The sequence below is a fragment of the Coregonus clupeaformis genome, chromosome 37 (genome assembly GCF_020615455.1).
Source record: "Coregonus clupeaformis isolate EN_2021a chromosome 37, ASM2061545v1, whole genome shotgun sequence".
NCBI classification, from domain to species: Eukaryota; Metazoa; Chordata; class Actinopteri; order Salmoniformes; family Salmonidae; genus Coregonus; species Coregonus clupeaformis.
Window position 1 is genome coordinate 15265819 of NC_059228.1, and position 23267 is coordinate 15289085.

The window sequence follows — 23267 nt, forward strand, 5'->3', positions numbered from 1 at the left end:
AAATACAAATATATTTTATCTTTGAGATTCTTCAAAGTAGCCACCCTTTGCCTTGATGACAGTTTTGCACACTCTTGGCATTCTCTCAACCAGCTTCATGAGGTAGTCACCTGGAATGCATTTAAATTAACAGGTGTGCCTTGTTAAAAGTTAATTTGTGGAATTTCTTTCCTTCTTAATGCGTTTGAGGCAATCAGTTGTGTTGTGACAAGGTGGGGGGGGGGTATACAGAAGATAGCCCTATTTGATAAAAGACCAAGTCCATATTATCGCAAGAACAGCTCAAATAAGCAAAGAGAAACGACAGTCCATCGTTACTTTAAGACATGAAGGTCAGTCAATACGGAAAATTTCAAGAACTTTAAAAGTTTCTTCAAGTGCAGTCGCAAAAACCATCAAGTGCTATGATGAAACTGGCTCTCATGAGGACCGCCACAGGAAAGGAAGACCCAGAGTTACCTCTGCTGCAGAGGATAAGTTCATTAGAGTTACCAGCCTCAGAAATCGGCAATTAACTGCACCTCAGATTGTACCTCACAGAGTTCAAGTAACAGACACATCTCAACATCTGTTCAGAGAAGACTGCGTGAATCAGGCTGAAGGACACCAATAAGAAGAAGAGACTTGCTTGGGCCAAGAAACACGAGCAATGGACATTAGACCAGTGGAAATCTGTCCTTTGGTCTGATGAGTCCAAATTTGAGATGTTTGGTTCCAACCGCCGTGTCTTTGTGAGACGCAGAGTAGGTGAACGAATGATCTTCGCATGTGTGGTTCCCACCGTGAAGCATGGAGGAGGAGTTGTGATGGTGTGGGGGTGCTTTCTGGTGACACTGTCTGTGGTTTACTTAGAATTCAAGGCACACTAAACCAGCATGGCTACCATAGAATTCTGCAGCGATACGCCAATTCATCTGATTTGCCCTTAGTGGGACTATCATTTATTTCTCAATAGGACAATGACCCAAAACACACCTCCAGGCTGTGTAAGGGCAATTCGCCCATTCCTACCCCTCAAACAATTAATGGAACCTTTCACAGGCCCACGAGAATCAGGATAGCGTACTCCCACAGCTACCGGTGATAGGTCCAGTCCTCCCACAGCAGGCAGAGCCCCATTAGATCCAGAGAGAGGGAAAGGAGCATAACTCGACGACAAATAGGGAGATGGAAGGGAGGAGAGGGGATAGAGAGATGGAGGAGAGAGAAGGAAGTAAAGGGTATAGGGAGATGGAGGAGAGAGAAGGAAGTCAGGGGTGTAGGGAGATGGAGGAGAGAGAAGGAAGAAGAGGGGATAGGGAGAGAGAGGGAGGAAGGAAGGAGAAGCAAGGGAGAAAGTAGAGGAGAGGATGGGGCTAGGGACAGGGAGGACCACCTTGATGCTACATGCCTTCATTTGGTATACATTCACACAGTCAGACCCCTACAGCTCTCTCACTAAGCCAGCAGTAACATGGTTCTGGAGATCGACTGGAAGCAGAAGACATAGATGTGTTATCTTGATAGTAATCTCTTTCAAACCAGGGGGTGCAAAACTAGGGCTTAGGTTGAGACTAAAGTATCTAGCCTGTTGTTCGGATCTAGCCTGTCGCCATTGTTATTATGGTATGTTGCCAAAAATATGCAGCTGACACAACTAAGGAACAAAATGTATAGCAACATGTACTGTGTAGCTTCTATATCTTCTATATCTGTAATATAACTTAGAGGTCTAGATAATGTGTGTGGCTCTTCCATTACCTTCTACCATGGTTAGGAGGGAACTACAGCCTTGTTTTGTAGCACACCTTGGGGTGTTTTATAACCTGAAAAATGGGAGTCCTCAATTTGGGCTCTACTTGTCCCAATGACTGATGCCCACTGCAATCCCTTTTACGGGCTTGTCGTGATTATTTATCCTCCTAAAGAGGTGACTCATCCTCGTTCTCTCGTTTTTCGTCTCCTCTGTCTCTCCTCCGTCCATTAAACACCCTGTTTGTCACCTGCAGCATTATTAGAACAGAGCCTGTGACCCAGACTTAATTTTTCCCCTCCCTCTATCCATCCTCCTCCCTCCATCCAATGGTTCTTTAAGGTCAGACCACCAGACAGACAGACGGCGTGATGTTTCATTGGCTACCTACCTGTCTGCAAGGCTTCTTATTGGATCAGAGTCACACATGATTTATGGTGATGTCACAGGCCCGAGACATTCTGGTGTCGTTACCGGTTCATTATTCACCTTGTTTTATTCAGACCCCAACCAAAGGATTTATACGGTAATAGAAAAATGGCCTTCTTGGAGTCCAGTCCAGCAAAATGACAGAAATTCTGATTATTTATGTGCAGCTGAAATCTCCAGCTCCGGAGCCGCAGGGCCTGTTTGTTTGAAAATGAGACTGTTGTGATTGTTGTTCAGCCATGATAGCATGCTAGTGCAAAACACGGACAGACATACAGACAGACAGACAGATGTATGGATGGAAGGACAGCCAGACAGCCAGACTGACGGGTAGGCAGGTAGGCAGACAGACAGGTTGCTGTCAGTAGGCAAATGGATCAGAACCTGTGCATACATGGCCACATCGATCCATATACCCACCACTACCACATTTCATAAAACCTCCCTTTAAACCTCACTGAAAAACCTGCTTTAAAAACTACCCCAGCCACACACAGTGGACGGGATACCAACTCATTCTACTAAGATCTTGATATGGTCTAATTCAGGGATGGGCAACAAGGCTAGGGCCGGCTCTGACTGCATGTATGGGTATGGATGTGGGTACGCAGACCCACAAGCCACTGCGGCGCCTCATCAAGAGTTCCGATTTTTTGTGGCCCCAAACCCCATCAACATTGCCCATCCCTGGTCTAATTGGTGAAACAAAACCGTTACTTAAAGGTGCAATATGCAGAAATCGCTCCGTCATTTCCTGGTTGCAAAAATTCAAATAGTTTGCCAAATGTTTCAGTTTACGTGACAAAACAAGCAGTCATTGTGTAGATAATCATTGGACCATCAAAACAGCTGTGAAATATATTTTCCGTTACCAAAAATATTGTATTTTCTGCTGTTCGAAGCTGGTGTACAAAACCGAAAGTAAAAGACGCAAAAACGATACTGAAGAATGGGAAGCATAGAAAAACAGATTTACTGCTTCTTAGACTTGCTTTCAATGAGAATGACAGATCTATAACTCAATTTCTATGTGAATTTGGTCCGGGTCGGGTCGCCAAAAAAGTTACATATTGTAGCTTTAAAGATGTTTGCTGTGCAGAAACAACATTATTTTCAACATACTGAGTTTGCTGTATCCCAACATACTGAGTTTGCTGTATCCCAACATACTGAGTTTGCTGTATACCAACATACTGAATGTGCCTATAGGAGTATGAGTATGTTTAGTGTCAGTCTCTCTCTCCATCCATCTCTCCATCCATCACCAGTCAGGCCTGAGTCAGAGAGAGTGGGAGTGGGAGGAAGAGAAGAGAGGAGAGGAGGGAGAGAGGAGGAATGAATAACAGCGCCGGAGAAGATGGCTGCCGTTTTACAGCCCTCTAACCATTTGTACTATTATGTGTGTTTTTCCGCGTTATTTGTAATTTATTTTGTACATAATGTTTCTGCCATCGTCTCTTATAACCAAAAAGAGCTTCTGGATATCAGGACAGCGATTACTCACCTCGTATTGGACGAAGATTTTTTCTTCAACGAGGCTATCATACAGACACCCGACAAGGCCCAAATCCCCGTCATTCGCGTGAGGAAGAGACAGAGATATCGTGGACGTAGATCGGGGTGCCTTGTAAGGATCCGACGGCGAGCGAGTAAACTGCCTCTTCCATCAATCCTATTAGCCAATCTTCAATCATTGGATAACAAATTGGATGACCTAAGATTACGGTTATCCTACCAACAGGACATTAAAAACTGTAATATCCTATGTTTCACCGAGTTGTGGCTGAATGACGACAATGATAACATACAGCTAGCGGGCTATACGCTACATCGGCAGGATAGAACGGCTGACTCCGGTAAGACAAGGGGTGGCGGTCTGTGTATATTTGTAAACAACAGCTGGTGCACAAAATCAAATACTAAGGAAGTCTCGATGTTTTGCTCACCTGAGGTAGAGTATCTTATGATAAGCTGTAGACCACACTATTTACCAAGAGAGTTTTCATCTATATTTTTCATAGCTGTCTATTTACCACCACAAACCAATGCTGGCATTAAGATTGCACTGAATGAGTTGTACAAGGCCATAAATCAACAGGAAAACGCTCATCCAGATGCAGCGCTCCTAGTGGCCGGGGACTTTAATGCAGGGAAACTTAAATCCGTTCTACCTAATTTCTACCAGCATGTTAAATGTGCAACCAGAGGAAAAAAAAACTCTAGACCACCTTTACTCCACACACAGAGACGCATACAAAGCTCTCCCTCGCCCTCCATTTGGCAAATCTGACCATAACTCTATCCTCCTGATTCCTGCTTATAAGCAAAAACTAAAGCAGGAAGCACCAGTGACTCGGTTAATAAAAAAGTGGTCAGATGACGCGGATGCTAAGCTACAGGACTGTTTTGCTAGCACAGACTGGAACATGTTCCGGGACTCTTCAGACAGCATTGAGGAGTACACCACATCAGTCACTGGCTTCATCAATAAGTGCATCGATGATGTCGTCCCCACAGTGACCGTACGTACATACCCCAACCAGAAGCCATGGATTACAGGAAACATCCGCACTGAGCTAAAGGGTAGAGCTGCCGCTTTCAAGGAACGGGACTCTAACCCGGACGCTTATAAGAAATCCCGCTATGCCCTCCGACGAACCATCAAACAGGCAAAGAGTCAATACAGGGCTAAGATTGAATCGTACTACACTGGCTCTGACGCTCGTCGGATGTGGCAGGGCTTGAAAACTATTACAGACTACAAAGGGAAGCACAGCCGCGAGCTGCCCAGTGACACAAGCCTACCAGACGAGCTAAACCACTTCTATGCTCGCTTCGAGGCAAGCAACACTGAAGCATGCATGAGAGCACCAGCTGTTCCGGATGACTATGTGATCACGCTCTCCGTAGCCGATGTGAGTAAGACTTTTAAGCAGGTCAACATTCACAAGGCCGCAGGGCCAGACGGATTACCAGGACGTGTACTCCGAGCATGTGCTGACCAACTGGCAAGTGTCTTCACTGACATTTTCAACATGTCCCTGACTGAGTCTGTAATATCAACATGTTTCAAGCAGACCACCATAGTCCCCGTGCCCAAGGACTCTAAGATAACCTGCCTAAATTACTACCGACCCGTAGCACTGACGTCTGTAGCCATGAAGTGCTTTGAAAGGCTGGTCATGGCTCATATCAACAGCATTATCCCAGAAACCCTAGACCCACTCCAATTTGCATACTGCCCCAACAGATCCACAGATGATGCAATCTCTATTGCACTCCACACTGCCCTCTCCCACCTGGACAAGAGGAACACCTACGTGAGAATGCTATTCATTGACTACAGCTCAGCATTCAACACCATAGTGCCCTCTAAGCTCATCACTAAGCTAAGGATCCTGGGACTAAACACCTCCCTCTGCAACTGGATCCTGGACTTCCTGACGGGCCGCCCCCAGGTGGTAAGGGTAGGTAACAACACATCTGCCACACTGATCCTCAACACGGGGGCCCCTCAGGGGTGCATGCTCAGTCCCCTCCTGTACTCTCTGTTCACCCATGACTGCATGGCCAGGCACGACTCCAACACCATCATTAAGTTTGCCGACGACACAACAGTGGTAGGCCTGATCACCGACAACGATGAGACAGCCTATAGGGAGGAGGTCAGAGACCTGGCCGTGTGGTGCCAGGACAACAACCTCTCCCTCAACGTGACAAAGACAAAGGAGATGATTGTGGACTACAGGAAAAAAAAGAGGACTGAGCACGCCCCCATTCTCATCGATGGGGCTGTAGTGGAACAGGTTGAGAGCTTCAAGTTCCTTGGTGTCCACATCACCAACGAACTATCATGGTCCAAACACACCAAGACAGTCGTGAAGAGGGCACGACAAAGCCTATTCCCCCTCAGGAGACTGAAAAGATTTGGCATGGGTCCTCAGATCCTCAAAAAATTCTACAGCTGCACCATCGAGAGCATCCTGACTGGTTGCATCACCGCCTGGTATGGCAACTGCTTGGCCTCCGACCGCAAGGCACTACAGAGGGTAGTGCGTACGGCCCAGTACATCACTGGGGCCAAGCTTCCTGCCATCCAGGACCTCTATACCAGGCGGTGTCAGAGGAAGGCCCTCAAAATTGTCAAAGACTCCAGCCACCCTAGTCATAGACTGTTCTCCCTGCTACCGCACGGCAAGCGGTACCGGAGTGCCAAGTCTAGGTCCAAAAGACTTCTCAACAGCTTCTACCCCCAAGCCATAAGACTCCAGAACAGCTAATCATGGCTACCCGGACTATTTGCACTGCCCCCCCACCCCATCCTTTTTACGCTGCTGCTACTCTGTTAATTATTTATGCATAGTCACTTTAACTCTACCCACATGTACATATTACTTCAACTATCTCAACTAGCCGGTGCCCCCGTACATTGACTCTGCACCGGTACCCCCCTGTATATATAGCCTCCCTACTGTTATTTTATTTTACTTCTGCTCTTTTTTTCTCAACACTTTTTTTGTTGTTGTTTTATTTTTACTTTTTTGTTAAAAATAAATGCACTGTTGGTTAAGGGCTGTAAGTAAGCATTTCACTGTAATGTCTGCACCTGTTGTATTCGGCGCATGTGACCAATACAATTTGATTTGATTTGATTTGAATGAGAGGAATGAGAGGAGGAGAGGAGGAAGAGAGGAGAGGATGAGGAGGAGAGGAGGAAGAGAGGAGGAGGAAGAGAAGAGAATAGGAGGAGAGGTGGAATGAGAGGAGGAGAGGAGGAAGAGAGGAGAGGAGGAATGAGAGTAGGAGAGGAGGAATGAGAGGAGAGGAGGATGAGGAAGAGAGGAGAGGAGGAAGAGAGGAGGAATGAGAGGAGGAAGAGCAGAGAGGAGGAATGGGAAGAGAGGAGGAGAGGAAGAAGAGAAGAGAGGAGGAGAGGAAGAAGAGAAGAGAGGAGGAGAGGAGGAAGAGAGGAGAGGTGGAATGGGAGGAGAGGATGAGGAGGAGAGGAGGAAGAGAGGAGGAGGAGGAGAGGAAGAGAGGTGGAATGAGAGGAGAGGAGGGAGAGGAGGAGGAATGAGAGGAGAGGAGGAATGAGAGGAGGAAGAGGAGAGGAGGAAGAGGGGAGAGGAGGAAGAGAGGAGAGGAGGAAGAGAGGAGGAATTAGAGGAGAGGAGGGGAAGATGAGGAATGAGAGGAGGAGAGGAGAAGGGAGGAGAGGAGGAAGAGAGGAGAGGAAGAGAGGAGGAAGAAAGGAGAGGAGGTAGAGGAAGAGAGGAGAGGAGGAGGAGGAAGAGAGGAGAGGAGGAGGAGGAGGAAGAGAGGAGAGGAGGAGGAGGAGGAGGAAGAGAGGAGAGGAGAGGAGGAAGAGAGGAGAGGAGAGGAGGAGAGGAGAGGAGGAATCAGAGGAAGAGAGAAGAGGAGGAGGAGAGGAGGAGGAGAAATTAGAGGAGGAGAGGAGGAAGAGAGGAGAGGAGGAGAGGAGATGGGCACTGGTGTATCTCTACCTCTGTTTTATCGGCTGGACAGCTTGTTATTGCAGTACCACGGCCCCTGTTGTAAGATGGATGACCACTATCCTCTCCTCTCCTCCCCCCTCAAACTCTCAAACTAAAAGGCAACTAAACCCCCTGTCAGATAACATTTACTATCCACATGAACTCTCTGCAGCCATGTTGTATAGGAGAGCACAGTGATAGTGTCTGCGTCCCGAAATGACACCTATTCCCTATAGTGCAGTACTTCTGAACAGGGCCATGCACCCTATTCTGCTCTGGTAAAAATAAGTTCAGTATATTGGTAACAGGGTGCCATTTGGGACACAGCCATAGTGATAGTGTGACTGTTTTGGTGCCGTTGGTTGGTGTACCTCATATTTCACCTGGCTTTATTGACCTGGCTGTAACTCTGGCTGTGAAAGGCCTGGCTGCCAGTCCTTTACGGCAGGTCTGGCTGTTCTCAGGTTCCTACTGACTATGCTGTTGTCACTCGTGTCATATTTACACTCGCTCTAATTGGCTATCACTGGAGTCAGCAGAGAGGAACCATCTGCCAAGCCGGACTTCAGATCTCTTTACCCCCCGAAGTGATACAGTTTCCTAGGAGGAGAGGCTGGGCCGTGCCCCTAAGACAAACCAGCACCACCTCTACCCCCTCTTCCTCTGCCTCTGCCTAATAGTTTCCATGGCTACTGTTAACAGCCCAAATATCAAGCATGATATGAGGGGAATCAGTGGCAGAGTATGAGAGAGATAGGGAGAGAGAGATGGCATGAGATGAAGGGAGTAAAAGAGGTAGGAAGGAGAGAAAGAGACTGAGATTTGTGTTAATTTATCATTGACAACCTTTGAATTTCCTCAACTGTGTCCTCCTGTTGTTTTTAGACGTATGAATTTAAACGATTAGTCCCTCACACAGACGTTTATTACAGACGTGTTATTATTTTTATATTATTTCTATCTTTTTTGTTGCATTGTTGGGAAGGGCCCGTCAGTCAGCATTTCACTGTTAATCTACTACACTTGTTGTTTAAGAAGCATGTGACAAATAAAATGTGATTAGATTTTTGATTAGATTTAGTTTACCCTGCGCGTGGCTGGGAAAGGTGGAGACATTTAAGCCTGTTTATTGATGTCTTCTCGTGTTAGGAGCCATGATAGCTGATCATTTAACGGTTGGTAGGTCTGCCTCCCTCTGCCTCTGGCCACAAACTGCATAAGTATTGACTTCAAAGCCTTAAAGGAGTAGTTCTCTATTTTACAACTTGATGTTCGGTGGTTCTTCACCCTGAAAGTAGTTTATCGGCCTGGAGAAACTGTAATCCATGGTTCAGTATTCTATAAACAGCCAATACTAAAAAATCTATTGATGTGAGCATGTTTTTTTTTTAATGGCCAAATCACCTTTAAGTAACAGCAAACCAAATATGGAGTTGATTTCAGGTGATTTTGAAGAAATTTTTTTTTACATGCTCACATTCCCCCATCACTTCCACTGATTTTTAGCTAGTGGTGTCTAAAGTTAGCTGAAGATTGTAATGGCTGTTTAAAGAGAACTGAACCATGGATTACAGTTTCTCCTGGCCCATAGACTACATTCAGGGTGAAGAACCATCTAACATCAAGTTCTAAAATAGTAAACTACACCTATAATGCGTTATCTGAAAAACGATGAAGCTCCTCTCCTCTCCTCGCTCCTCTCTGCTGACATCACAGTGCTGAAAGTCACAGCGCTATTAAACGCTGTATTAAAAGAAGTCCGAAAGAAACACCTACAGGAGCTAACCGTGTTAATTTGCTATGAAGGCATCATCCTACCAGTCAAGGACACGTTGGTGTGTGTGTTTCAGATGAGTGTAGCTGCGATCAAGAATGGGGAGTAAGGTGAAAGGTGAAATCAATCCTAATGAATAGTATACCAACTTCATCCTCATCATAAAAACATTCCCTGTAATCCAAGAGCCAGTTGAGTTGAGCACACAGGCCTCATTTAGTTATGGCTACAGTTATAGACATTTAAAAAGGTTGTTTTCCTGAATGTTTTACCACGGTGAAGGAAGCAAACACAACTTATTTTATTTGTTTATGCTTTATTTCACTAGGGAAGTCACATTGAGACTGGAACTGATGCAAGTTTGAACAAGACTGGAGTGAGTTCTAATATCAGAGGCCTTCACATTAACGACGTCACTGTAGAACATCGGTTCATTGTAGAATTGATGATAAAAAATCATTAATGTCTGACATTTAATCGAGAGGACAGCGACATGCTATCACGGCAACTGTTTTGTAGCAGGAAAGGTACATGTGAACTTTAGGGCCAGAACTGTACGTACCATAAAATGGTGTGGCATCCCTCTGCAATACAGACGCTGTATCTATTGTACAGCAGAATGTTCATATCACATGAAGAATGAGGCTCCGGGAGTCTAGTTACTTATGTAGATGGTAGTATAAAACATGTTCTCTTCTGCAACACCCCATCTTACTAACTGTCTTCCAGTTGTGAGAGCCAGAACAGCTCATAGGAGCGGATCTCCTGTTTCCGTAGTGCGAGGCAGCTTGATGTAGACGTACACCCCTTGGACAGGACGCTAGTCTATCACTAGTCGATCTCCTTAATGCCGAGTGCCAAGCAGAGACGCATTGAGTTCCATTTTTAAAGTCTTTGGTATGACTCAGCCGGGGATCGAACTCCCAACCTTCCAATCTCAGGTCGGACCCTCTTGGCCATTGAACTGTCTTCCAGACCTGGGTTTCAAATACTTTACCTGTGCTTGATTGAGCTTGCCTAGCTTATTGAACCAATAGGATAAGTCCCAAACCTGTAAACCCCGCCCATCTGGCACTCCTGGCAGGCTAGACCAAACACTCAAAGTATATGAACGATTTCAAATAGAATTTGAAGCCAGGTCTGCCACACCCAACTTTACCAGCTGGTTGTCAGCATAGAGAGAGTTAATAAATGGCCTTTATAAACCTCTTAGTTAAAACGACAACATCTGTATGTGCCACCCCTTTAAAACAATCCAGCCGCAATTTCCCTGGTTAAACTGTAAACCCAGGCACATTGGTACTGGCAGCTCCATCAATCAGACACTTAAACCAAGTAATGAAGGTGTCGATAGGCTAAAAGGACCTGCTCCCCCTGGCCCCCACAGAGCAGTGTGTGTGCGCGCGTGCGTGTGTGTATGCGTGTGTGAATTTGTGTGCGTGTGTGCCTGTGAGCGAGCGAGAGAGATGTTATGATTTAGTTTTATGGTACAGACTCTATAGCTCCAGCCTCTAACAGTAGCATTCACACTGGCAGATTGCATGCGTACTTATTCCCAGCATACTTACGTCAGAGTGTGTTCACACAACCAATGAGGGCTGGGTTAATTCCTGCTTAATGGGGGTCAGGGCTTGGAACGGACATCATACCTGGAACTCATTGATTGGCCAATTCTTATTTTACCCAGGAGGCACTTGGGGTCCTTTATGTACTGTGTCTGCATAACCTGTTGTTCAGTGAATAATTCAGTAACCTTGTATTTATTCTACACCACTAGGGAAAACTACAAAACCATGACCTTATGAGGAAAGTCTTCCTGCTATTTCCATCATTTTTCTTTTTCTGGCACAATGGTCATAGTATTGTTACTGTAGAATAGAAAAGGGTCTGTCTTAACATGCTGGTACTGCTGCTGTTATATTTATTAGGTAGGCCCTATCTGAGTTGAGAACAAAGAATACGAAGTATCGGTCTTGAAATGAATGAATAGCTGTGGGAATGTTTTATTTCTTAAATTGAATGAACAATATACAGTGGGGAAAAAAAGTATTTAGTCAGCCACCAATTGTGCAAGTTCTCCCACTTAAAAAGATGAGAGAGGCCTGTAATTTTCATCATACAGTGGGGGAAATAAGTATTTAGTCAGCCACCAATTGTGCAAGTTCTCCCACTTAAAAAGATGAGAGAGGCCTGTAATTTTCATCATAGGTACACGTCAACTATGACAGACAAATTGAGGAAAAAAAATCCAGAAAATCACATTGTAGGATTTTTAATGAGATTATTTGCAAATTATGGTGGAAAATAAGTATTTGGTCACCTACAAACAAGCAAGATTTCTGGCTCTCACAGACCTGTAACTTCTTCTTTAAGAGGCTCCTATGTCCTCCACTCCTTACCTGTATTAATGGCACCTGTTTGAACTTGTTATCAGTATAAAAGACACCTGTCCACAACCTCAAACAGTCACACTCCAAACTCCACTATGGCCAAGACCAAAGAGCTGTCAAAGGACACCAGAAACAAAATTGTAGACCTGCACCAGGCTGGGAAGACTGAATCTGCAATAGGTAAGCAGCTTGGTTTGAAGAAATCAACTGTGGGAGCAATTATTAGGAAATGGAAGACATACAAGACCACTGATAATCTCCCTCGATCTGGGGCTCCACGCAAGATCTCACCCCGTGGGGTCAAAATGATCACAAGAACGGTGAGCAAAAATCCCAGAACCACACGGGGGGACCTAGTGAATGACCTGCAGAGAGCTGGGACCAAAGTAACAAAGCCTACCATCAGCAACACAATACGCCGCCAGGGACTCAAATCCTGCAGTGCCAGACGTGTCCTCCTGCTTAAGCCAGTACATGTCCAGGCCCGTCTGAAGTTTGCTAGAGTGCATTTGGATGATCCAGAAGAGGAATGGGAGAATGTCATATGGTCAGATGAAACCAAAATAGAACTTTTTGGTAAAAACTCAACTCAGTCGTGTTTGGAGGACAAAGAATGCTAAGTTGCATCCAAAGAACACCATACCTAATGTGAAGCATGGGAGTGGAAACATCATGCTTTGGGGCTGTTTTTTCTGCAAAGGGACCAGGACGACTGATCCGTGTAAAGGAAAGAATTAATGGGGCCATGTATCGTGAGATTTTGAGTGAAAACCTCCTTCCATCAGCAAGGGCATTGAAAATGAAACGTGGCTGGGTCTTTCAGCATGACAATGATCCCAAACACACCGCCCGGGCAACGAAGGAGTGGCTTCGTAAGAAGCATTTCAAGGTCCTGGAGTGGCCTAGCCAGCCTCCATATCTCAACCCCATAGAAAATCTTTGGAGGGAGTTGAAAGTCTGTGTTGCCCAGCGACAGCCCCAAAACATCATTGCTCTAGAGGAGATCTGCATGGAGGAATGGGCCAAAATACCAGCAACAGTGTGTGAAAACCTTGTGAAGACTTACAGAAAAACGTTTCACCTGTTTCATTGCCAACAAAGGGCTTATAACAAAGTATTGAGAAACTTTTGTTATTGACCAAATACTTATTTTCCACCATAATTTGCAAATAAATTCATAACAAATCCTACAATGTGATTTTCAGGATTTTTTCTCCTCAATTTGTCTGTCATAGTTGACGTGTACCTATGATGAAAATTACAGGCCTCTCTCATCTTTTTAAGTGGGAGAACTTGCACAATTGGTGGCTGACTAAATACTTTTTTTCCCCACTGTACATAACAGAAGGTCAAAAGAACTGAATGGTTATTGTGTTGTGTAACTATTCCCTGCCTTAGAGAATGCATGGCAATGTTCCTTTTGAAGTTCAATTTCTTTTTTTTTTTTTTTTTTTTTTTTTACATCTCTTTGAACAGCTGGTGGGGGCCAGGTGGGTTAGGCTTGGGCTACACCTCAATAGTCTAAATAGGCTTCTTCTCCTTGGGCCGCATCTTAATAGTCTGAAAAGGCTTCCCCTTCTTGGGCTGCATCTCAATAGTCTAAAAAGGCATATTCTCCTTGGGCTGCATCGCAATAGTCTAAAAAGGCTTCCCCTTCATTTTTACATTTTAGTCATTTAGCAGACGCTCTTATCCAGAGCGCATACATTTTCATACTGGCCCCCCGTGGGAAACGAACCCACAACCTTGGCGTTGGAAGCGCCATGCTCTACCAACTGAGCTACAGTTCTTGGGCTGCATCTCAATAGTCTAAAAAGGCATCCTCTTTTTGGGATGCATCTCAATAGTCTAAAAGGGCTTCCTCTTCTTGTCTCCTTTTTATATCCCCCTCTGCTTAACTGATGAGAGAGCTGGATTGGTTGAAAGCAAATACCTTGTAGGCAGTCAGTTGGTCACTACAGAGCTTTCACCTATCCTTCATGTTTTCAGATCAGTGCAGAATCTGATGAAGGAGAGGAGAAAAGAAGGTCATGTTAGACTATTGAGATGCACCCCGTGTCCCAGCCTCCCTACATTGGAGCGTGAGGCGAGGCAGTACGGCAGACAGTTCGTGATTAAGATGTATATTTCCTGGTTGAAAGGGCCCTCATGGGACCCAGCCAGACATCCCCCCGGTTGGCTGTACATGTCTGGATGAGATGTGGCAGAGGCCCTATAACCCAGCTGGCTACACCCAGACACCTCATTTCTCCAGTGTTTGTTACTGATAGACAACAGACTAACACAGACTACAAATGTCCTTCTCTGCAATACACAACATAGTCTCATGAGGTATACTTTCCATTTTAACGTTGAAATGAGACATAGGTCATGATACTATGATTACAATACAGTTCTAACTCCTCCTCCTCATCTTCTTAACTGGGCATGGTATATTGAGAGTTAATGCATAGGTTTAAAGCCGGGTAGTTATAGTGAGAGCAGAGCTGATATCACACGGGTGATAAACTTCTCATTAACCTTGAGGAGAATTAAGAATTTTTCAAACCCCTGAAACAGCTTTTTCCTGCAATCGATAGCCATAACCATTACGCCTAATTCTCTGTAAATTATTATTATTATTATTTTTTTTCTGCATTGGATATCTAAGCATACCTCATTACCTGTTCAATTGTCATTTTAATTAATGATGCACATTAATTCTTTATGAACTGTTAGTACAACCACTATAAAGTATCATAACTCAATAATTAAAGCAATTTGTGTATTTTCTAAAGTCTACCAACCTTGCCAGCAGGCATGCCAGCTAGGATAGTTAGACAGGCCTGAAATGGCTTCTTGGTAACTAGTTATGAGGTTCATCAAATTGCTAGGTGGCTAGTATTACAGAAAAATAAATACATGTACAAATATACCTCCTACGAGTCCTGCCCATCACCGGCAGCTAAAAACAAATCAAACGCGGTGCGTGTCACTCGACACTCTCTTCCTCCACTCACGATACTCTCTGCATGTGCTAGAGTATCTAGTGTCCTGCCTAGCATATCTTTGCTCCGTGGTGCACCTTGGAAGGAAGCACTTACTAGGGAGAATAGGCCCCCCTCCGCCAAATACTGCTGACAGATCTTTTTATAAATAATGATGATAAAAACATGGGCTTAAATTAAGTTTAGTAATACATTTCTACAAATAAAAAGGACATCTGAGGGGGCCCTTGTGCCCCTATGGGCATGACACCGCTGAAAGATTAGCTTTGAGGCTTACTCCTGCACTTTTACATTGATGTCGTTGAAACTGAAATGTTGATTAATGTGCACTGTCCCCGTCAGAACTATATAAATAAAATAAAGGTCCATAGTGGGTGGAGAACAACACAACAGGATGTGGACGGTGCAGCCAAAAGCGGCCATGTTTTTTCAAATCTAACTTCAATCAGTGAGCTCGGCCCTATCCATTAGCCTTATTGGGAGCCCAAAATACGTTTTTAATTACATATTTGGCAGCGGGGCCCTCGCCCTCTGTCTTCCAGACCAATACTGAATTACATTTTTTAAGCGCATACAGGGTGAAAGGTTTCACTGTCGCATTACGAAATTGGCATCTGGAGACAAAGTAATTGTCCCGTGTGAGAGAAAAAGTAACATGTAACATGTTTATATGCTTTGTTTAATATTAATAGTTAACAACGATCTACTGTTCTACTAATGCTGTGTTTTTGTAAAGGGATGGTTTCAGCTAGTCTAGGCGTGTGGTCAAGGACATGGGTTTTACTCGAGATAGGGGTATCTGGAGCTGACAACTGATTTAGGGATGGCTAAGGTGATAAAACCAACAGCCACATTCCATTCTATGATTAATGGGGAGTGAGAGGGAGATGTCTCTGGTCTGACTGAGCCTGCATTTTCATAGACTGAATTGGTGTTTGTGTAATGTAAGGTACCAGGGAGAGATGGCTCGGGTATGAATAGTTGATAAGAACCTTGTCTTGGGGGCCAAACCCTGGTTTCCATACAATGAGAACAGTCTTCATAGCAGACACTGATTACTAATTTCTTTCATACAAATCCTAACCTTTTGACTCATTCCACACATCTGCTGTTTGTCATGTAGACTGAGAGGGTGAATCTTTGCTATAAAATATATTTGTATTGTCTGTATGTCAGAGCTCTCGGCCCAACACTCAAAAGTGTTGGGTCGACCAGCCTCACTTGTACCCGATTAATACGTTTTGAATGAAGTAATATCCTGATTGGTGATTGACCTTGTCTCTCCTCATTATTGATTAGAATTTCCACGACACCCGCCTGGGTTCTAATAGAAATGGTATTGCCGTGATAAAGTTTAGACATTTATTAAGAATGACAGGTATGATTAATTCTGTGATTAAACGTACATAATGGAATCGTGGTGGCAGTAACTAGGTCTAGGAAGAGACTCACTGACCTGCATACCTTATATTATTATATTCCCCTCACACTGGCCAGAGAGTTACAACAACACAACCTCTTAGGGGTCTGTCATTACACTTCCCATCATGGTCATTAGTCAGACAGTCGGCTAGAAACACTGGCTTCAGTTCTTATTTCACCAGTCATTACTTTACATTGAATGTGTTCAACAATACAGAAATGTAGCTTTTTTTAATGCTGGTATTTTTTTGTATTTTTTTGTATGGTCGTTGATGCTGACACTAACGACGCTGGCTTATTTACTTGGTAGTCTGTTTTGGGGATTCCTGGATAATGTTCTGACACGTTTGGCTGATCTCCCACTCCTCTGGAGTTGTCTTTGTATTTTGGTCTTTACTCTGTGTCTTCTAAATGTAGTGAGGTTTTAGATGTCTTTAGATGGAGTCAGGTTTTAAATGTTCTGAGATGTGGTGAGGTTTAAAGGGTTTAAAGAAAAGGAACAGAAGGAATTGAGACATTTTTACCTCTATAGGATCCACATACATCATATTATAAATCATACTCTCTCCTACCACTCCACACTTCACAGATACAGTACACACAAGTACGAATCAGCGTGTAAAGTGATCAGTAGTGACAGTACACAGTGTCTCACGGTCCTCCTTGTGGAACCAGATATCAGTTTCATCCTCTCAGATTTAAACATAATTCACTACGGCTACGTCCCCTATGGACCCTGGTCAAAATCAGTGCACTAAATAGGTAATAGGGTGCTATTTGGGTCTAGCCCTAGTGTCTGTGGAAACAAATACCTGCGTGGAATGGCCTTTACAGTATAACTAACTGTCTAGGCTCAACTCCTTAGTGGCTTCCTATTGAAGTCTACTGTGGATTATCTCATAGGTGACATTCCAAACCTCTCCTTATAAAATAGTAAGTTTAGATCCTGGATGCTGATTGGTTGATAGCCGTTAGTTATTCACGATAATTAATGCAAATGCCATGATGCCATAAGGCCATAATTACATTTCAAGTATCAATGCTTATCTTAAATCTTTCATTGACAACAACAAATGATTTACGCAATGTCTGCGTTGCGCATGCTTATCTCAAGTGAATCAGGCCCTTTGAATGATGATCACGTGAGGCATTTCGTATTAGCATGCACATCTGTGGAGTGTTTTGATTGTCAGTGTTTGTTTAGTATGGTGCATAAACTACACCCTCTATCCTACCCCAAGACAAACGAAGTGAAGTGGAAGTGACTGTTTCTCTCTGTTGACGCCCCCCAGCGGCACTAATTTACACATGCAGAATATTTGTTAAACCGGTTACTTATCATTTGTCTCCATGGGAAAGTGGTTGATTTGTCAGTAATGCCTCATTCTGCTGGGTTATGATAATGGGAGTGGTGAGGGGAGAGGAGTGAGGGGAGTGGTAAGGGGAGGTTAGGGGAGTGAGGGGAGGGGAGGGGTGAGGTGAGGGGAGTGAGAGGAGGGGAGGGGTGAGGGGAGGGGGTGAGGGGAGGGTAGGGGAGTGAGGAGTGGTGAGGGGAGGGGTGAGGGGAGGTTAGGGGAGTGGTGAGGGGAGGTTAGGGGGAGTGAGGTGAGGGGAGGGGTGAGGGGAGGGGTGAGGGGAGTGAGAGGAGGGGAGTGGTGAGGGGAGGGGGTGAGGGGAGGGTAGGGGGAGTGAGGGAGGGGGTGAGGGGAGGGTAGGGGAGTGAGGGGAGTGGTGAGGGGAGGGTAGGGGAGGGAGGGTAGGGGAGTGAGGGGAGTGGTGAGGGGAGGGTAGGGGAGTGGGGGGAGTGGTGAGGGGAGGGGTGAGGGAGGTTAGGGGGAGTGAGGAGTGGTGAGGGGAGGGTAGGGGAGTGAGGGGAGTGGTGAGGGGAGGGTAGGGGGAGTGGGGGGAGTGGTGAGGGGAGGGTAGGGGAGTGGGGGAGGGGGTGAGGGGAGGGTAGGGGAGTGGGGAGTGGGGGAGGGTAGGGGAGTGGGGGGGAGTGGTGAGGGGAGGGTAGGGGAGTGGGGAGGGGAGGGTAGGAGAGTGAGGGGAGTGGTGAGGGGAGGGGAGTGGTGAGGGGAGGGTAGGGGAGTGGGGGGAGTGGTGAGGGGGAGGGTAGGGGAGTGGGGAGGGAGGGGAGTGGGGAGGGGAGGGTAGGGGAGTGAGGGGAGGGTAGGGGAGTGGGGAGGGGAGGGTAGGGGGAGTGGGGGAGGGGAGGGTAGGGGGAGTGAGGGGAGGGTAGGGGAGTGGGGAGGGGAGGGTAGGGTAGGGGAGTGAGGGGAGTGGTGAGGGAGGGTAGGGGAGTGGGGAGGGGAGGGTAGGGGAGTGAGGGGAGGGTAGGGGAGTGGGGGGAGTGGTGAGGGGAGGGTAGGGGAGTGGGGGGAGGGGTGAGGGGAGGGTAGGGGAGTGGGGAGGGAGGGTAGGGGGAGTGAGGGGAGGGTAGGGGAGTGGGGAGGGGAGGGTAGGGGAGTGAGGGGAGGGTAGGGGAGTGGGGAGGGAGGGTAGGGGGAGTGAGGGGAGGGTAGGGTGGGGAGGGGAGGGTAGGGGAGTGAGGGGAGGGGAGGGAGGAGAGTGAGGGGAGGGTAGGGGAGTGGGGAGGGGAGGGTAGGGGAGTGAGGGGAGGGGAGGGGAGGGTAGGGGAGTGGGGAGGGGAGGGTAGGGGAGTGAGGGGAGGGGAGGGGAGTGAGGGGAGTGGTGACCTCAATAGACAACATTATGCTCAGTGGAAAGTTTCTGAAACATACTACAAAGTAGAGTAAGACTGTGTTTTTGGTCATATAAAAAATATTTGTTTTACACATTGTGGAAACTTATCAAAGATGATAAAAATATATGTATTGTTATTTTGTTTACAAAATCTAGTTTGCTCTTCATTTTAGATGTAACGTTACGATGTGGCGTAAATAAATGATTTAAATGACCCATTTTCAAAGCTTTCTGGGCAGTTCAATGTGCTACTTTCTCTGGGCCTGATTTATTCCAATTAAACCCACATGTAATGTGTGCTTCGACAAGGCAATTATATCGCAACCCAGGGTCGCATTCCAAATCCGTTTGGTTTAATTTTCCCTTAATTTCCCAAAAACATGGAGAGCCATGGAGCGAAGCCTCTGAGATTTCATTATATTTAATCCACCTTTATTAACACTTATGAAATTATGACATACTTTCGTTGTGTAATTGTGACGTGAGGAGGACATAACAAGAACCTAATTCTCAAAGCCTTTTACACAAGAGGTCAAGGTCAAGTTCATTATGCCATTTGTAGGTATTAGAATACATACATAGGAATATGTTTAGTAATGCAATACAATACTTGTACAATACATATCAGCTCCACCTTTCTCTTAATCTCTATCACACATCCCATTGAGGTCATGGTGCCGATATTAGCATTGATCGCTCATCATGTTCAAATTATCTATAAGTGACTTTGTTTCACAATCAATATTTGATACATTCGGATGATTTGGACATGATGCGCTAAACATGCTAATGTCGGTACCAGGACTTGGATGTGATACGTGCCACAATTGCTAAAACGTTAGCATTTGGAAACTGTGCCAGGGAAACTAAACCAAAGCATGAATTGCTGTGCAACCTTGTCCAGGGATCCTTGTAAAACTGACTATCCTACCGATCCTTTACTTCGGCGATGTCATTTACAAAATAGCCTCCAACACTCAGCAAATTGGATGTAGTCTATCACAGTGCCATCCGTTTTGTCACCAAAGCCCCATATACTACCCACCACTGTGACCTGTACGCTCTTGTTGGCTGGTCCTCACTACATATTCGTGGCCAAACCCACTGGCTCCAGGCCATCTATAAATCACTGCTAGGCAAATCCCTGCCTTATCTTAGCTCATTGGTCACCATAGCAACACCCACCCGTAGTATGTGCTCCAGCAGGTATATCTCACTGGTCATCCCCAAAGCCAACACCTCCTTTGGCCGCCATTCCTTCCAGTTCTCTGCTGCCAATGACTGAAACGAATTGCAAAGATCTCTGAACCTGGAGACTCTTATCTCCCTCACTAACTTTAAGCATCAGTTGTCAGAGCACCTTACCGATCACTGCACCTGTACACAGCCCATCTGAAATTAGCCCACCCAACTACCTCATCCCCATATTGTTATTTATTTTGCTAATTTGCACCCCAGTATCTCTATTTGCACATCATCTCTTGCACATCTATCATTCCAGTGTTAATACTAATTGTAATTATTTTGCACTATGGCCTATTTATTGCCTTACCTCCATAACTTACTACATTTGCACACACTGTATATATATTTTCTGTTGTATTTTTGACTTTATGTTTTGTTTTACCCCATATGTAACTCTGTGTTGTTGTTTTTATCGCACTGCTTTGCTTTATCTTGGCCAGGTCGCAGTTGTAAATGAGAACTTGTTCTCAACTGGCTTACCTGGTTAAATAAAGGTGAAATAAATAAAAAATAACATAACAAATTGCTTACAGGGTATGGAAACCAAAATGTCATTTTGTCATTTGGGTGAACTATTCCTTTAAGTCGTCGTCCACTGGCTTTTCCCGTCACTACCTCGTTGAGGAGTCACAGCAAACATGGTTTCTGTGTTAGGACTTACCCTGTGTCCCCTCTTCTGGGTGTGTCCCACACAGTGACACAAGTGACAGAGTGAGGGACTGGGGGACACTGGGAGGACAGAGGACATGGGCCGGGGGGTGTCACACGTCACCCAGAGTTCATCAGGCAGAGGGAGAGAGCGAGGTGTGATGTCACATAAGAACACCCATGGCTGCATCTTAATAGTGTAACATGGCTTCCTCTCCTAGCCTCCTCCCTCCTTGTCTCCAGGTGAAATTAGTATGGAAGAAGCCTGCAGTAGATTTTGATGTCTTGCCCTCTTGTTTAAGTTAAGTTTTAATATATACTATAGCGAGCTACGTATACAGTAGTGGTAAAACCTTAGCTAAACCATGGTAGAGGTGAAGGCATTCTTCTGTAATGGTGGATGTGAAGGCATTCTTCTATAATGGTAGAGGTGAAGGCATTCTTCTGTAATGGTGGATGTGAAGGCGTTCTTCTGTAATGGTAGTACTTTACAGTCTGGTAAAACACAAATGAAATCACACACACACTGTGGCCTTTAAGCTCTCGCTGGGCCTTAGAGGGCACACTCTAATATTATCCCCCATCTTCTGTCAATTCTCTCTCCCTCTCCGCAACCTTTGAGCTCTCGTTATGTCACAGAGGACGTCCTATGTAATATTCTCTCATCTCTCCATCCCCTCCACCCCTCCATCTCTGCTCTCTCTCCTTTACCTCTGTGCCTTTGTTAGCTATGCTAGCTGGCTGTCTCCTCTCAAGGTCACAGCCAATGAGCTGAGAGGGAGAGAGAAGGAGAGGGCAAGAGAGGGAGAGAGGGGAAGGGGGAGCAGGCGGGCAAAATCAAACAAGAAAATGAAGAGATTGGCATAAACTGAACAGGTTTTCTTTGTGTGTTTGCTTCTCTCACAGTTGTGTATATACAGTAATTTCTCTTGCAACCACAGGTGAAAGAGAAGCTATGGAGTATGCCTTTATGTACCATTGTATCAGACAGAGACTGTGGTCGTGTCCCAAATCTGGCTTGCCTACCACTTACTAAAACTGCATACTGTGTACTAATCATACTGCATACTATTTAGAACGTACCGTTTTAGTCAAAACGAATGCAGTAAGCAACTATCAGCATACTAGGCTCATCCTACTGATAATGCCTCATCTAATGTGCAATTGTGGTGATTCCCACCATTCGTTCATTTTGGTCCAGCATGTCCCCTCAGCTGATTATCAGCTGTTGTCAAACAGACGTGGGTCTCGAAACACGACTCTCTTCCTCAATACTGTTCAGAGAATTCTACTAGATTAAAAGTCTAAATGAGGATGACATCCTGACATTTAAAGCTTACTACATTTTCGAGATTTCACATACTTAAAAATGTTATTTTTTTCACATACCCAAAAAGCCTACTATTTATAAAGCAGGTACGGGTATTAGGACATGGCCTACGTCTATCCTTCTCTAACTGATTCCCCCAGCCCGCCTTATCATCTCAGATTGACAGCAGCTCATTTCACAGAGTGTTATCGTGCTTCGTCAACCTGTCACAGCAAAACAGCTTTCACTCATAATGCCTGCCTGTCCTTCATACCTCTGTTTTCATGCCCTGCACATAAAGGTTCATCTGTATTACACACACACACACACACACACACACACACACACACACACACACACACACACACACACACACACACACACACACAGCTCCTGTCCTTCATACCTCTGTTTTCATACCCTGCACATAAAGGTTCATCTGTATTACACACACACACACACACACACAGCTCCTGTCCTTCTTATTTCTATTTCTTGTGTGTTTTTGGTCTACTTTAATTTATAATTTATTTTAAATATAATTATACTGAATTGTTGGGAAAGAGCAAGCAATTCACAGTACTAGAGCATGTGACATTAAAAACTGGAAACACACTGCTCATAAAGGTCAGACAGATCATAAATGTCTATTATAGACAATGCATTTAAGATATTTTAAATGCGTGGCTCAGTTGGTAGAGCATAGTGCTTGCAATGTCAGGATTGTGGGTTCGATTTTTGCTAGGGCCACCCATATGAAAACGTATCCACTCACTACTGTTAGTCGCTTTGGATGAAACAGTCTTCTATTTAGATTTTAGAGAATGATGTTATTGTTTTTAATATATAGAACACCTGATAATAGTTTAGATAAATAATAATGTTTTGCAGTATGATGATCAAAAGAGTTTATCGCATTAGATATGCTCTGCCTTCAGAAAGTATTCACACCCCTTGACTTTTTCCACATTTTGTTGTTACAGCCAGAATTTAAATAGGATTAAATTGAGATTTTTTTTTGTCACTGGCCTACACACAATACCCCAGCATTTTTACTAACTAAAAGTGAAAAGCTGAAATGTCTTGAGTCAATAAGTATTCAACCCCTTTGTTATGGCAAGCCTAAATAACTA

The 23267-nt window shown here is 44.9% G+C and overlaps 1 protein-coding gene and 1 non-coding gene across 14 annotated transcripts in view; one reads left to right on the top strand and one right to left on the bottom strand.

Moving 5' to 3' along the window:
* Positions 1 to 23267, top strand: part of LOC121553222 (calcium-activated potassium channel subunit alpha-1) — a 333643-nt gene that overhangs the window by 146297 nt on the left and 164079 nt on the right. The window lies entirely within an intron of this gene.
* Positions 13538 to 13615, bottom strand: trnag-ucc. Its single transcript has one exon. It is a non-coding gene; the product is annotated as a tRNA-Gly (tRNA).